This window comes from Clinocottus analis, unplaced genomic scaffold (assembly GCF_023055335.1).
Source record: "Clinocottus analis isolate CAN_PGR_092001 unplaced genomic scaffold, fCliAna1.0.p SCAF_5, whole genome shotgun sequence".
Lineage (NCBI taxonomy): Eukaryota > Metazoa > Chordata > Actinopteri > Perciformes > Cottidae > Clinocottus > Clinocottus analis.
This window is the reverse complement of record NW_027176207.1, coordinates 1,707,126-1,720,176: the sequence shown is the minus strand read 5'-3', so window position 1 is coordinate 1,720,176 and position 13,051 is coordinate 1,707,126.

The window sequence follows — 13,051 nt, the reverse complement described above, 5'->3', positions numbered from 1 at the left end:
AGGTCCCGACTTCCTGCCTCCTCCCGATCGACGGCCTCGGCGCCGTCGATCAGGAAATATCAACTTAACTCTAATCCAATTGATGCACCTGCTAACCGAGTTACTGTGCTGCCCGTGATGTTCAATTCAATTCAGCTTATTTTGTATCCGCCAAAATCACAAGTGCAAGATCATCCTGGAAGGGCTTTACAGTCTGTACTCATGACTTCCTGTCCCAGGACCTAAAGGAAATAAAGATAGTAAAAACCCTTTCAGGGGAAAAAGGGAAGAAGCTTCATAGAGCAACAGAGGAGGATGCTCTATCAGGATGGACAGAAGCAACAGATGTCATGTGACCAGAATGAGCGACGTAACAGAGTTACAGCACATTACATGAATATGAAATGATTCATTCATTGAAATGATGCCGCTCACAGAGGTGTCATGACGGTCATGACTCCTGCCAGGTGATGGAGCGGCAGCTGGAGGAAGCCATCAAAAAGAGCCAAACATTCATTTCCTCTTAAAGTCAAAGAGACCGAGCGTCGCTTCGTCCTTTAGCACACGGCGGCTTTCATTCACGTGAAATTGCACCAAAACAGCAGGAGGACATTAGCTGCTAACATCTTTTTTAGGAGCCTAAACGTTGTCACAGCCGTTGCACATCCCATCAGAGGGGAGGAAATGCTTCAGTTTACGTTCAGCGCTGTGAAGAGAGATCCTCCTCTGTTGCTCTATAAAGGTTCTTCACTTTATTTATTCCCTGTTAAAGGGTTTTTTCTATCTTTATTTGGGGACTTTTCCTGATCTGATGTCATGTGTACAGACTGTAAAGGCAAAGCGTGTATTTGTGATGTTGGGAGCATGTTGAAGCAACTTAAAGCCTCTTCAACTCCCAGAGCAACGAGCAAACCACTGGGTTCAAATAGCCTTTTTCAGTTCAACAACACTTGAGTTTCAGTCGCAGGGCAGGTCATGGGGTCAAAACCCAAACCAACAGTCCCACGGCGAGCCGCGGTGTCTTCACCTGTGAGCGTTTGCGCCCTGAGGAGCTGGCTGGTCCTCGGAGGAGCTCGAGGAGCTCGATGGCATCCGGTCAAGACGACTGAGATCAGCTCTCTGCTCCCCGTCGGGTCAGCGCAGCGGACGGACTCGACTCTGAAGCCGCTGGGTGAGAGTCAGCTGAACCGACAGATTAACCGCTGTAATCCCTTTTAGGAGTCGCGGGTTTGGTAAAGCGATCCTGATTAGTCTGGCCTCCTGGAGACGGCGGTTCACGAGGTGAATGCACAGATACAGAAGAAGAGCCCCGTCACACTAATAGAAGAAAATAACTAAATAGATTTAGAAAATCCTCTTTACAGTCGGGGGATTTCTGTCAGTAACTGGCAACACAATCAGCTCGCCTCTCCTTTAAAGAAAGTTCAAAAGACAGGTGGACATTCTTTCTGGGTCTTACTGTGCGCACGCCTGTATGAAAGAGTTCATGTTCGCTCTCATGCGGCCTGAGACGTCCCTCCTGATCAGATGCATGTCGACGTGACGGGAACATCCACAGGATTCATTCTGTGCCAAATGCAACCGGAGCTAACATAAAGCTGATTAGCTCAAAGCTAACAACAAAGTGATTCTAATGCAGTCGTGTATTATTATAATTATGCGTAACACCACATTTTATATTCTGAGAGGAGAAGATCTCTCCGTTGATATGACTTGAACTGTCTGCGTGCTCCAAGCGGAGGCGTGCACGCCGTAACCCTGTGCAGCGGGAAGAACAATGGCCGCACGCACGCCGACGTGGGAGTTATGCTCTCCGACAGCGGCGAGACCTCTGAGAGCAAATCCACGAGAAGTGCATGTGAGGACGTGGGAGAAGAAGAAAGCCGTGGATGCAGAATGTTTTGTTGCACGCATCAAGTCTGCACGCCGGCTGCAGATGTTTTGTGGACGAGTAACACACACATGTACCTCGTGTTTCATGCGTATCAAAGCTGCGCTCACCAGCAGCGCTCACTGTCCAATGTCACATCAAGTTCAGGGTAGAAAGACACAACGCTTTTTTTTTAATCTGACGTCACGAGCGCTCTGTTTTAACCAGACAAAAAAATAAAAAGATGGCGTGTGGACGCCGGCCTGCAGACCGCTGATGGCTCGTGTTGGGCGTGGCTCAGCGTGTGACCACCTGAGGGACTTTGTCCTCTTTCATACGTTCACGCCCGGCGTCCACGTTCAGCAAAACTGCCAGAAATGTGTCTGTTGGAGTCCGTAGAGGAAGTGTCAAGACCAACTTTTTTAGTATTTTCTGTAACTGAGAAAACAGAGTTTTAAACGGAAACATATCAGTATGGATGTTGCCTTATTTATGGCAACATCCATACTTTCAGTATAATAAAATGTGAGTCTATTCTTTTAGTGGATGTGAACTTGGTGGAAGTAGATTTCTCAGCTTCAGAAACCGTGAGCAGCCGTGGGTTTAGTCTGCATAGAGACACTATGAAAAAAGCTCCTTATTGCATTCACGACTTTCATATCTCAACGTGATGATAGCGACATGGCAGCGTGACCGCTCGGTTGTGGTCTCCGCTTTAAGAATAGCAGTTTAAGTGTAAATATTGATAAGACGTTACCACACAACATGAGATTAGACTCCTGAGTTGAACCCTGTGACATAAGTCCTGGCATCGCATGACGGCCAAAGAAAGAAATATAATAAATTGACCTCCAGCAAAAGTTGCTTCTTCGGTCAAATGCAGTTAAATAAACAGGAGCAACTTGACTGTCTTTCCTCGAGGATGTTGAACGGAAAGAAATCACAATATAGGCACAAAGTCGCCCGTGAGGAAGTAGATATCGTTGCACTGTTGTTGTGAAAGTGACACTTGGTTGTGACCCGAGTGCGGACTTGGACTTGGACCGAGGCGGCGTCAATCAACAGGAAGAAGGCGCAGGCTGAAAGACGGTCGCTTTCTGACCCAAACAAAGGGAGCGTAAGTACCAGCGCTCACAAAGAGCCGTTGGCAGACGTGGTCGGTCTATTTTTGACAACAATGTGATTTGGCTGCATTGTTCTGGGGGTACGGGCCAGAGCGGTGGGCCAGGGGTCTCTGGACGAAAGAGGACACTGATGTGAAGCCTTTGGTTGAGTCCGCATGCTCAGCTGAACCAGACGCACGGCAGGTTTTCCTGGAGAGACGCTGAGGAAGTCTGATCACATGCGGATCACCACAGTCTAGTTTATTCTCATATTGTCATTCGGATAGAAAACAAAGCGATGGGTTCTCAAAAAAATGTGTCAAAGGCCTCAGAAATCCTTCAGCTCGAGCTGCACAACACACAATGGTTAGTTCACAACCGTGTGATGATGCACGTCCTGTCGTCTACCTCATGACAACATCTACAGACACACAATTCCTCCTCTGTTTCTCCCGGCGTCGATATATTTGTTCTGCACGCTGCGTCCGCCCGCACGCCGTGAGGAAGCAGCGGGCGCTTTCATTTTACTTTCATTTAATTGAATTCCATGAGTCATTCCTGGTGACAGCGAGAGGCTGCAGTCAGATGGCAAAACCCCCACCGCCTGCCAGCTACTCCCACCCAGCACCCACCAGCTACTCCCACCCAGCACCCACCAGCTACTCCCACGCAGCACCCACCAGCTACTCCCACCCAGCACCCACCAGCTACTCCCACCCAGCACCCACCAGCTACTCCCACCCAGCACCCACCAGCTACTCCCACCCAGCACCCACCAGCTACTCCCACCCAGCACCCACCAGCTCCCTCCCACCCAGCACCCACCAGCTACTCCCACCCAGCACCCACCAGCTACTCCCACCCAGCACCCACCAGCTCCCTCCCACGCAGCACCCACCAGCTCCCTCCCACCCAGCACCCACCAGCTACTCCCACCCAGCACCCACCAGCTCCCTCCCACACAGCACCCACCAGCTCCCTCCCACATAGCACCCACCAGCTACTCCCACCCAGCACCCACCAGCTCCCTCCCACCCAGCACCCACCAGCTACTCCCACCCAGCACCCACCAGCTCCCTCCCACACAGCACCCACCAGCTCCCTCCCACATAGCACCCACCAGCTACTCCCACCCAGCACCCACCAGCTACTCCCACCCAGCACCCAGCACCCACCAGCTACTCCCACCCAGCACCCAGCACCCACCAGCTACTCCCACCCAGCACCCACCAGCTCCCTCCCACCCAGCACCCACCAGCTACTCCCACCCAGCACCCACCAGCTACTCCCACCCAGCACCCACCAGCTCCCTCCCACGCAGCACCCACCAGCTACTCCCACCCAGCACCCACCAGCTACTCCCACCCAGCACCCACCAGCTCCCTCCCACACAGCACCCACCAGCTCCCTCCCACATAGCACCCACCAGCTACTCCCACCCAGCACCCACCAGCTCCCTCCCACCCAGCACCCACCAGCTACTCCCACCCAGCACCCACCAGCTCCCTCCCACACAGCACCCACCAGCTCCCTCCCACATAGCACCCACCAGCTACTCCCACCCAGCACCCACCAGCTACTCCCACCCAGCACCCACCAGCTCCCTCCCACCCAGCACCCACCAGCTACTCCCACCCAGCACCCACCAGCTACTCCCACCCAGCACCCACCAGCTACTCCCACCCAGCACCCACCAGCTCCCTCCCACGTAGCACCCACCAGCTACTCCCACCCAGCACCCACCAGCTACTCCCACCCAGCACCCACCAGCTCCCTCCCACGCAGCACCCACTAGCTACTCCCACCTAGCACCCACCAGCTACTCCCACCCAGCACCCACCAGCTCCCTCCCACGCAGCACCCACCAGCTACTCCCACCCAGCACCCACCAGCTCCCTCCCACCCAGCACCCACCAGCTACTCCCACCCAGCACCCACCAGCTCCCTGCCACGCAGCACCCACTAGCTACTCCCACCCAGCACCCACCAGCTACTCCCACCCAGCACCCACCAGCTCCCTCCCACCCAGCACCCACCAGCTCCCTCCCACATAGCACCCACCAGCTACTCCCACCTAGCACCCACCAGCTACTCCCACCCAGCACCCACCAAAGATCCGCGCTTTCGCACAAAGCAAACACATGTTTGATGCAGAAGCAAGCCCAGTTTACTCTTTTCTAGAAGTAATATTTATATTTCTGAAGGAAGGCGACAGCCGGCGAGCTGCAGGATGAGAGACGACAGACACGGAAACGTCCTTGACTTTAGCCGTGCAGAGCGCTGTACACAACTTCTGGTTTTCAACAATAACTTCCAGTATGCACACACATAGGAAGTACTTTTCAAGTATTCATACAACTTTACCCGCTAACATTAGCTGCTAACATTAGCAGCTAACTTTGCCAGGTGTGTACAGAAGCTTCATCGGAGTTTTATCAGACATTTTAGTGAGAATAAAACCAAAACAATGAGCCAAAAGAAGTCAAGAAAGCTTCAGCTGAAGACCATAATGTGGGCACTGATGTCTTTACAATTTTAATATAGTTATCAATTCTGACATCAAACTAATCAATGCACACAGTTTAGGTTTGAGCACCGTTAGAGGCGACTTCAGGTATGTTTTCTTTCACGCATCGTGTTGTAATCCGTCAGTACGCAAATACATTGAACGACACTTTGTGATATCCAAATGTTTCGGGTCCGAGTGCTGAGAATCCTGAAGTACTGAAGCGATAGCGGCCGCTAACAGCGTAGCATACGTCTACGCTCTCCACAGTGACTCAGATATTGTGAAAGGCCTGCTGTGGGTCGGCGGGGCGCTTGTGTCACCTCTCCTCTCTGTGGCAAAGTGCTGCGACCTTTCCAGACGGCGGTGAAATATCGCCCATATATTGTTACACCACCTTTCCCAGGGGAGCCGAGCGAGGCCCCCCTCACTTCTGACGCCTCCGCAGCAGAGGAAGGAAAGAGGAAATATCAAAGCCTTCCCTCTCTGTTTGTGCGCTTTCAGCAGGTCGTCATTAGTGCCGCGGTGACCCATTAAAACGAGCGACAGCTTCCTCATCGGGCCTTCGCTTCGCCGCTGAATCTGCATCGTCTGAGTGCTGCAGCGCCGAGCCGCAGATCATATTCAGCTCCCTCCATTTTATGCTGAATGAGGCGAGCGCTCCGGTTTCAAAGGGAGCGCGTCGGCAGGGCTTTGGAGGGTTTGTTTTCCCTCTGCGGCCTCGTCAACCACACACACACACACGGGCACGTGTACGGCATGTGTGCACACAAGGAACACGGTCGCACTACCGCGTACACAAACACAGAAGCACGAATATCTACAGATGTTGTGGCGGATTGCATGAAGCTGAAAGAGGAGATTAACATATCTAATTGCTTTATCGCCACATTTCAATCTCTCTCTGTTGTCTTCTCTGTCCTGCCGGCTCCTGGCGCTTCTCTCCTCTGTTGTGCACTTTAGGACACTGCGAGCCTCTCGGATGTCGGCTTTAGGTTCGTTCAGCCCTTTTTCCTGCCGGCCTGAAGGGTGCAAGGAGCTTCTCGTTCCCTTGCTTCTGCTGACTTTGTGCGGTTTTAGGAATGAGAAGCAGGGAACTTTTTAAAGGAGTGTGCGGCCCCCCGTCAGGGTGAAGCTGCTCTCTCGCTCTCCGTCTCGCTCAGATGTTTGTTTGCCTGCAGCTGCAAGCGAGCGTCCTCATTCTGCCCCGGGTGATGCTGCGCAGATGACAACTTTAAGATGTTGAAGCCTGCAGCGAATCTTACCGGTGCGAAAGACTGGATCCATGATACTATGTGTGCAACGCTCCTGCAGGAGGATGCATGATATCCTCATCTTCCTGCAGGAAGATGCATGATATATGATGTATATATGAATACATATGAATTAACCCAGTGAAAACTGTGGAACCAGTTTTGTCTCCAGACCTCTTTTCCCTGTTTGAGTCGTCGTAGGAACTCCTAATTAATTCCAATACTTGTGTTTACTGTATGTATTTGTTCAGCAAAGTCTTGGGGAAAAAATGTATATCTGCAAAAAAATCCCTTTTAAAAGACATTTTGATGGTAACTATGAACATCCAGCATGATGTGAGCCAGATTCCCAAAAAATGCCTCCTGGAGCGTCAATAAGACACCTTTATGGAAAGATTAGGACCTAAAGAATCAGAACCTGCAACAAAAATCACAATAAAACAAAGTCTTGTCCTGTTAGGAAGGAGTTTCAGTCAAAAAACTGTCATTCGGTTCAATTTTATGCTAAAAGATTGTCTGAATGGGGCATGCTGGGACTTAACATGGGAGCGGGAGAATTTTCGCACGGTTTCCAAAAGGTTAAAAACAAATAAATGAAAACACAATAATATAAATGATGCAGCTGCTCTGGAGCTGTCAATCATTTATTTATATTTAACAGTTGTTTCTGAGGTCAAAATCAACTTTGAACTTGAAACTGCAATAACAAATACAGAACAATGCACGTGTGCATGTGTAGGTATTCCTCTAATAAAGCATTGCATTCTTTAACAAATGCTTTTACAATTGATTGATTTTATCTCATTCTATTGTATGAAAACACATTATATACATACACTTCCTCTACATATTAATATAACATACAATACATAACAATCAACAGCCATTAGAAGTGATCACATTGTGGAACACAAAACCTCCCGACGAGAAGTCTGAATGTTTTCCTGAATCTTTCATATCTAATATTTTCCCACAGTCATGTCGGCATTTGCAGAAGCATGTTTGGGGTTTTTCTGATCCTGAATCAGCGGCTCTCAAAACATCAGGCCCCCGGATTATTAATATTTATCATCGCACATCCTGCAGGGAATTATTCTCCTGAATGGGATGAGATTGTGTCACTCGCTGATGTTGTTTATTTATAAAAACGGGGGCGCCACCGCGGAGGACGTGAGTTGTGTCTGAACCGGCCCGGCCGTGACCTTTGACCCAGATGATGACATCGTCGATGTATAGGAGGCCGTGTGTCCGTGTGGAGCGGCGGGCGGTGACACACAATCCCTGAAGGAACAACTTTGCTGGGATGTGAACTCTTCAGTGGACCCGAGGCGACTCGAGCAGCTCAGTAAATTGAGTTTTCAGTATCGATGGAATTCTTTATTATATGAGCTTAATTGCCCGTGAGATAAGGAGAAGGTGTGTATCCTCACAGCAGGAGGGCAGCTCCATCTCCTCCGCGTGAGTCTGATTATAACCGCCGCTTGCTTTTTATTATTCAATCACACTATTATTGTTTGGATTTGTGCTCCACTGAGAAAACACCTGCACAGGTGGAGCGTCAGCAGGACGGGAGACGCTCGATGAAAGACGTCAGCTCATGAGCACAGAGAAGCTGCACCACTTCAACGCTTTACATCTTGCACTGATGTATATATGTTTTATATATATATATATATATATATATATATATATATATATATATATATATATATATATATATATATATATATATATATATATATGTTACATATATTTTACATATTTTGCACATTTGCTTGCACTCTGTTTACATTTAATTTAATTCCCGTTCACACTTAATTTAACCCCCTGAATACACTGCATTTAATTTAATTTAATTTCCGTTTGCATTTAATTTAATCTCTGAATACACTGCAGTTATTTGTTATGTATATGTTTCTATACACACACACACATATATATATATATATATATATATATATATATATATATATATATATATATATATATATATATATATATATATATATATATATATATTCATTGTTACATACATATATTTTTTTTATTCTTGTATATATCTGTTATCCCTGTACTTATTTATTTTATTTTATTTTTTAATTATTTTATTTTGTGTGTTTAGTTTATTTCATTGATGTCTGTAAGTGTGGGATGCTGCTACTACGGCAAAAGAAATTCTCCTTGGAGATTAATAAAGTTCTTTTCATTTCATTTACGGAGCAATAATGAGGACTTATTTGGGCCAGACTGATACGTGTCAATAAATACTCAATTCATTGATATTCCAGTTCCCCAGAGGATGCACCCTGATGACTGTAGTCATCTCTGAGTCTGACTCAGAGACGACTACAGTCAGAATCAGAAGCTTTAATGGTCATGTAAATGTTCACAGACATGGAATTTGATGCCGGTTTCACGTTGCTCTTTGTACTAATATACAATAAGCAAGATACATAAAAAAAAGACAAAAAAAGACATTAAAGTTGTCCAGAAAGTGCACAAAGTGCATGTGGAGGTAATTCAACTCTGACTCAAGTTTCATGAGTTTCATTTAAGTTTAAACCCAGAAACGTCCTTTGGTTGCTGGATATCTTCATCCAGCAACACTCACCTCTTCATGTCGCTCTTTACTTAACTATAATAAAAAGACCCATCCAATAAAGTGTCAGAGTAACAGAAATCTATCCGTTAAAGACCTTTAAACATTTAAACTTCACATATGATGAGTTACTGTAGTGGAAGAACCTTGAGGCTTCATAACATAACAACATTCATAACAGCCGGCGTCTCATGTGAGAAAAGACCTTCGTGAATGACTTCATGACTTTCTAATAAGTCATCGATCCAGCAGTTATGAATGTCAGTAAATGATCAGAAAGGAGTTATGGGCTCTGTAATAAGCAGCTGATAGTAGAAAAATATAGCTGCCCGAGGAGAATAGATTTTTACAACCAGGAAACCCAAAAGGTTTCTAAAGCATTAATGCTCATATTAACCTTTAAGTCAGCCATAGGTTACTCGTCACACATCTTGTGATGCATGTAGGATTCACAGGCACGTGTCATGCTCTGCAAGTCACAAGAACCTCCTGCAACGACGAGGAAGATCTTCATCCTTTACTACGAGCGTGACTGCAGATAACGTAGCGGCTCCTCGGCCACAAGGTGAGAGTTCCTTTCAACCAAACTTTGCCTTGTTCTCATCGCGTTTCTTGTGTTTCAGACCTGAACTCTGGACCTCGACACACAGGTCTGAGCCCAGTTGTGTGGGGAGACGACACAGGATGACAAAGGTGACGGGTTTCTAGAGAGGCGAAGAGGGAGGGACAGTGACATCACAGCTCATCAGGCCCACAGGGAGGATGTGAGAAACTCACCCAAGATCATGTTTGTTTTCAGTTGGGGGGGCAAATGAGTCAGCTGGAGATAAGAAAACAATACATCATCTGCTTCTTCATATTCTTCAATTGGTCATTGCATGTGCGGGACACTGTGGGATCATTTAAAGACGGTATGTACTTTATATTTGAGTGAACGCAGGGGTCGAATGTGATCAGATATTTCAAACGACGGGTGTACTCGCAGCTTAAATGCTTGCTGACGTCTCAGGCTGCTCCAGATGTTTCACTGGGGTTTGTTTATTGGTTGTCTGTGCACGAGGCCACGACTTCCTCACGATCACTGTCTTCTTCGCACTGCTGCATATTTAATCATAACCTTTCCTGGACCTCCAGCCTCACACCCCGTGCTGGCCCGACCACGTGATGCATCCTAATGTGTGTCACAGAGAGCAGGTGAAGGGATGAGTCCGTCTCTACGCTGAGGGACCGAGTGTGTTGCTGACATCACGCGTTCATGTCCTCCACCTTTTGGAAACCGTGCGCGAAAATTGAACCGAACGACACAGTTTTTTGACTGAAACTCCTTCGTAACAGGCCAATGCTTTGATTTATTGTGGTGGTTGTTGAAGATTATGATTCTTCAGGTCCTAATCTTTCCAAAAATGTGTTTTTTAAGTATGTAGGTTGTCGTTAAGGCCCTGAACCAGACAGTCGGGGACGGCTTGAGGAGGCATTTTTAGAGAATCTGGCTCATACTCACACTGGCTGTTTATAGTTATGATCAAAATATCTTTTAAAAGTGATTTTTTTGCAGATATACATTTTGTTCCCAAGACGTTGCTGAACAAATACATACAATAAACACAAGTATTAGAAATAATTTGGGGTTCCTGCGACGACTCAAACACAGAGAGAAAGAGACAGTTTAGTTAGATAGTTTTCAACGGGTTAAGGTGACGATAAGAGGCGACACACACACACACACACACACACACACACACACACACACACACACACACACACACACACACACACACACGTTGTCTTGTCAGATAACACCACTGTAGGGTGAGGTTCATCAGGCTGGAGGTCAGGTTGGTCCGAACACACAGCGTCCTGGAAAGTACGTTTAAATGTTTTGACCTAATCTGTGTCAAGGACTTCTAGTCATGAGCTACGATTAGCTGGATTGTATGTAGCGTTGTCTCTGATAATAATAAAGTAATAATAAGATGAGTTTATGTTCCTCTTCAGCTGGAACGTCTTCTCTTCAACTAAGTAAATCTTAAACATTCAACTGTATAAAAGTAAAAGTTCACTCACTAGTTTTGCTCACTTGATAACAGCCTGATGTCATCATTTACTTCAAAAGTTTCACGTGTTTGCTGTAGATTTTCTTCAGTGTTTCATGCCCTTTGACCCTAATTATTTTATTTTTTAACGGCATGCAGCTCATTTTTGAGCTGCTGACTTGTTAAGGAAGATTTTTTTTTTTTTCAAACGTCACCATAACGTCTCTTTTAATAACGGTCAGGGTGTGACAATGAGTTGGAAAGTTGGACAGGAAATGCACATTCCTCTGGTGCCGGAGTCACTAGATCCAAGTTTAATGACATATTATACCGGTGACTTTCCCTGAGTAAGATGTGGTGAATCCGGGGCTACGAGCTCTGTCGCCATCAACAGACCCGAGCAACGGACAAGCACAGGAAAGGGCAGCGGTACGGTTTGTGTGACGCAGGCCGAGGGGAAAAGGTAGAGACACCTCGTCCACCCGGGGACAATGGGGAGCCGGGCGCTGTGGCGTCACGGCACTCAACCATTCTTAGCACCCCAGGATGCAGCGGGACGGAGGCGCTGAGTCAAGCCAGACAGGTAGTCGGTGAGTCGGTGAGTCAGAACGTGACGTTGGTCACGACGTTTCCCTCTGCGCAAAGAGCTCAGGCCAGTCGCATGCCGGAGCTCACGGCCGTCCTGCTGTTTGCTGGCACCGACTTCTGAGGCGCAACCCCCTCTTGTTGGATGCCAGGAACAATACATGCACGGCCTGCCATGGAGGAAGTCAGCTGTAGAGGTAGGAGCAAATACGAATGCTATTTTATTTTTTATTTTGCTGAGAGTTAAATGAGAAGATGATGGATACCTCTCTCATGACTGCGTGCTAGGAGCTAGAGGCAGGAGGCGATTAGCTTAGCGTACCATAAAGACTGCATTCAGCTACTTTGGGTCTTTTTTCAAAGTCTTAAAGTCCACCTACTAGTACTTCTAAAGAGTACTGACTCTTTGCATCTCATTTATTTCATGAGCACACAAACAGAAATGCAGCAAGATGAAGAGTGTGCAGCCAAAGCTAGCGCTCTGAGAGGCTGTGAGCATGCTAACATGCTAACATGCGTGGTGAAATTGAGCAGATTCAGCACATTAGTTTTGCATAGTTTTACGTATAGTTACTAAACGGGAACGTGGGGCACGAGGGTCGGTGATACGAGAGCCGTGTCCGTGTATTCGGCACAAAGTCCAACACGACTGCAGAGCTCTGCTCTTCGTGGTTGAAGCGGTTCTGTAATCCTGCAGCGGTTTGCAGCCGCGGGTGAAGCGGTCCACACGATAGTCACTACCTCCAAGTCCGATGTCGCGGTTCTTTGCCGGAAAACAGCGAATTGGGTTCTCAGTGAGGGAGTTAAAAGTATCTCGGGGTCTTGTTCAGCAGCGGGGGGTCAAACGCAGCCGTGGATGGACGGGTGCAGCGACAGCAGCGACGCAGGCATTGTACCGAAAGACAAAGCTCTTAATTTAGGGACCGTACACCTGCTAAGCCTGCAACCTGTGAAGACGATGGATGACGGACCGATGGAAGTCAAATAGAAGAAGGTTTCTGACGGATTACCATCTTCAGAGAAGGTATCCGTTCAGGAAAAAGGAGCTGCAATGTGAACAATAATATCAGCTGGTCATTATATCAGGTGGTCATTATATCAGGTGGTCATTATATCAGGTTGT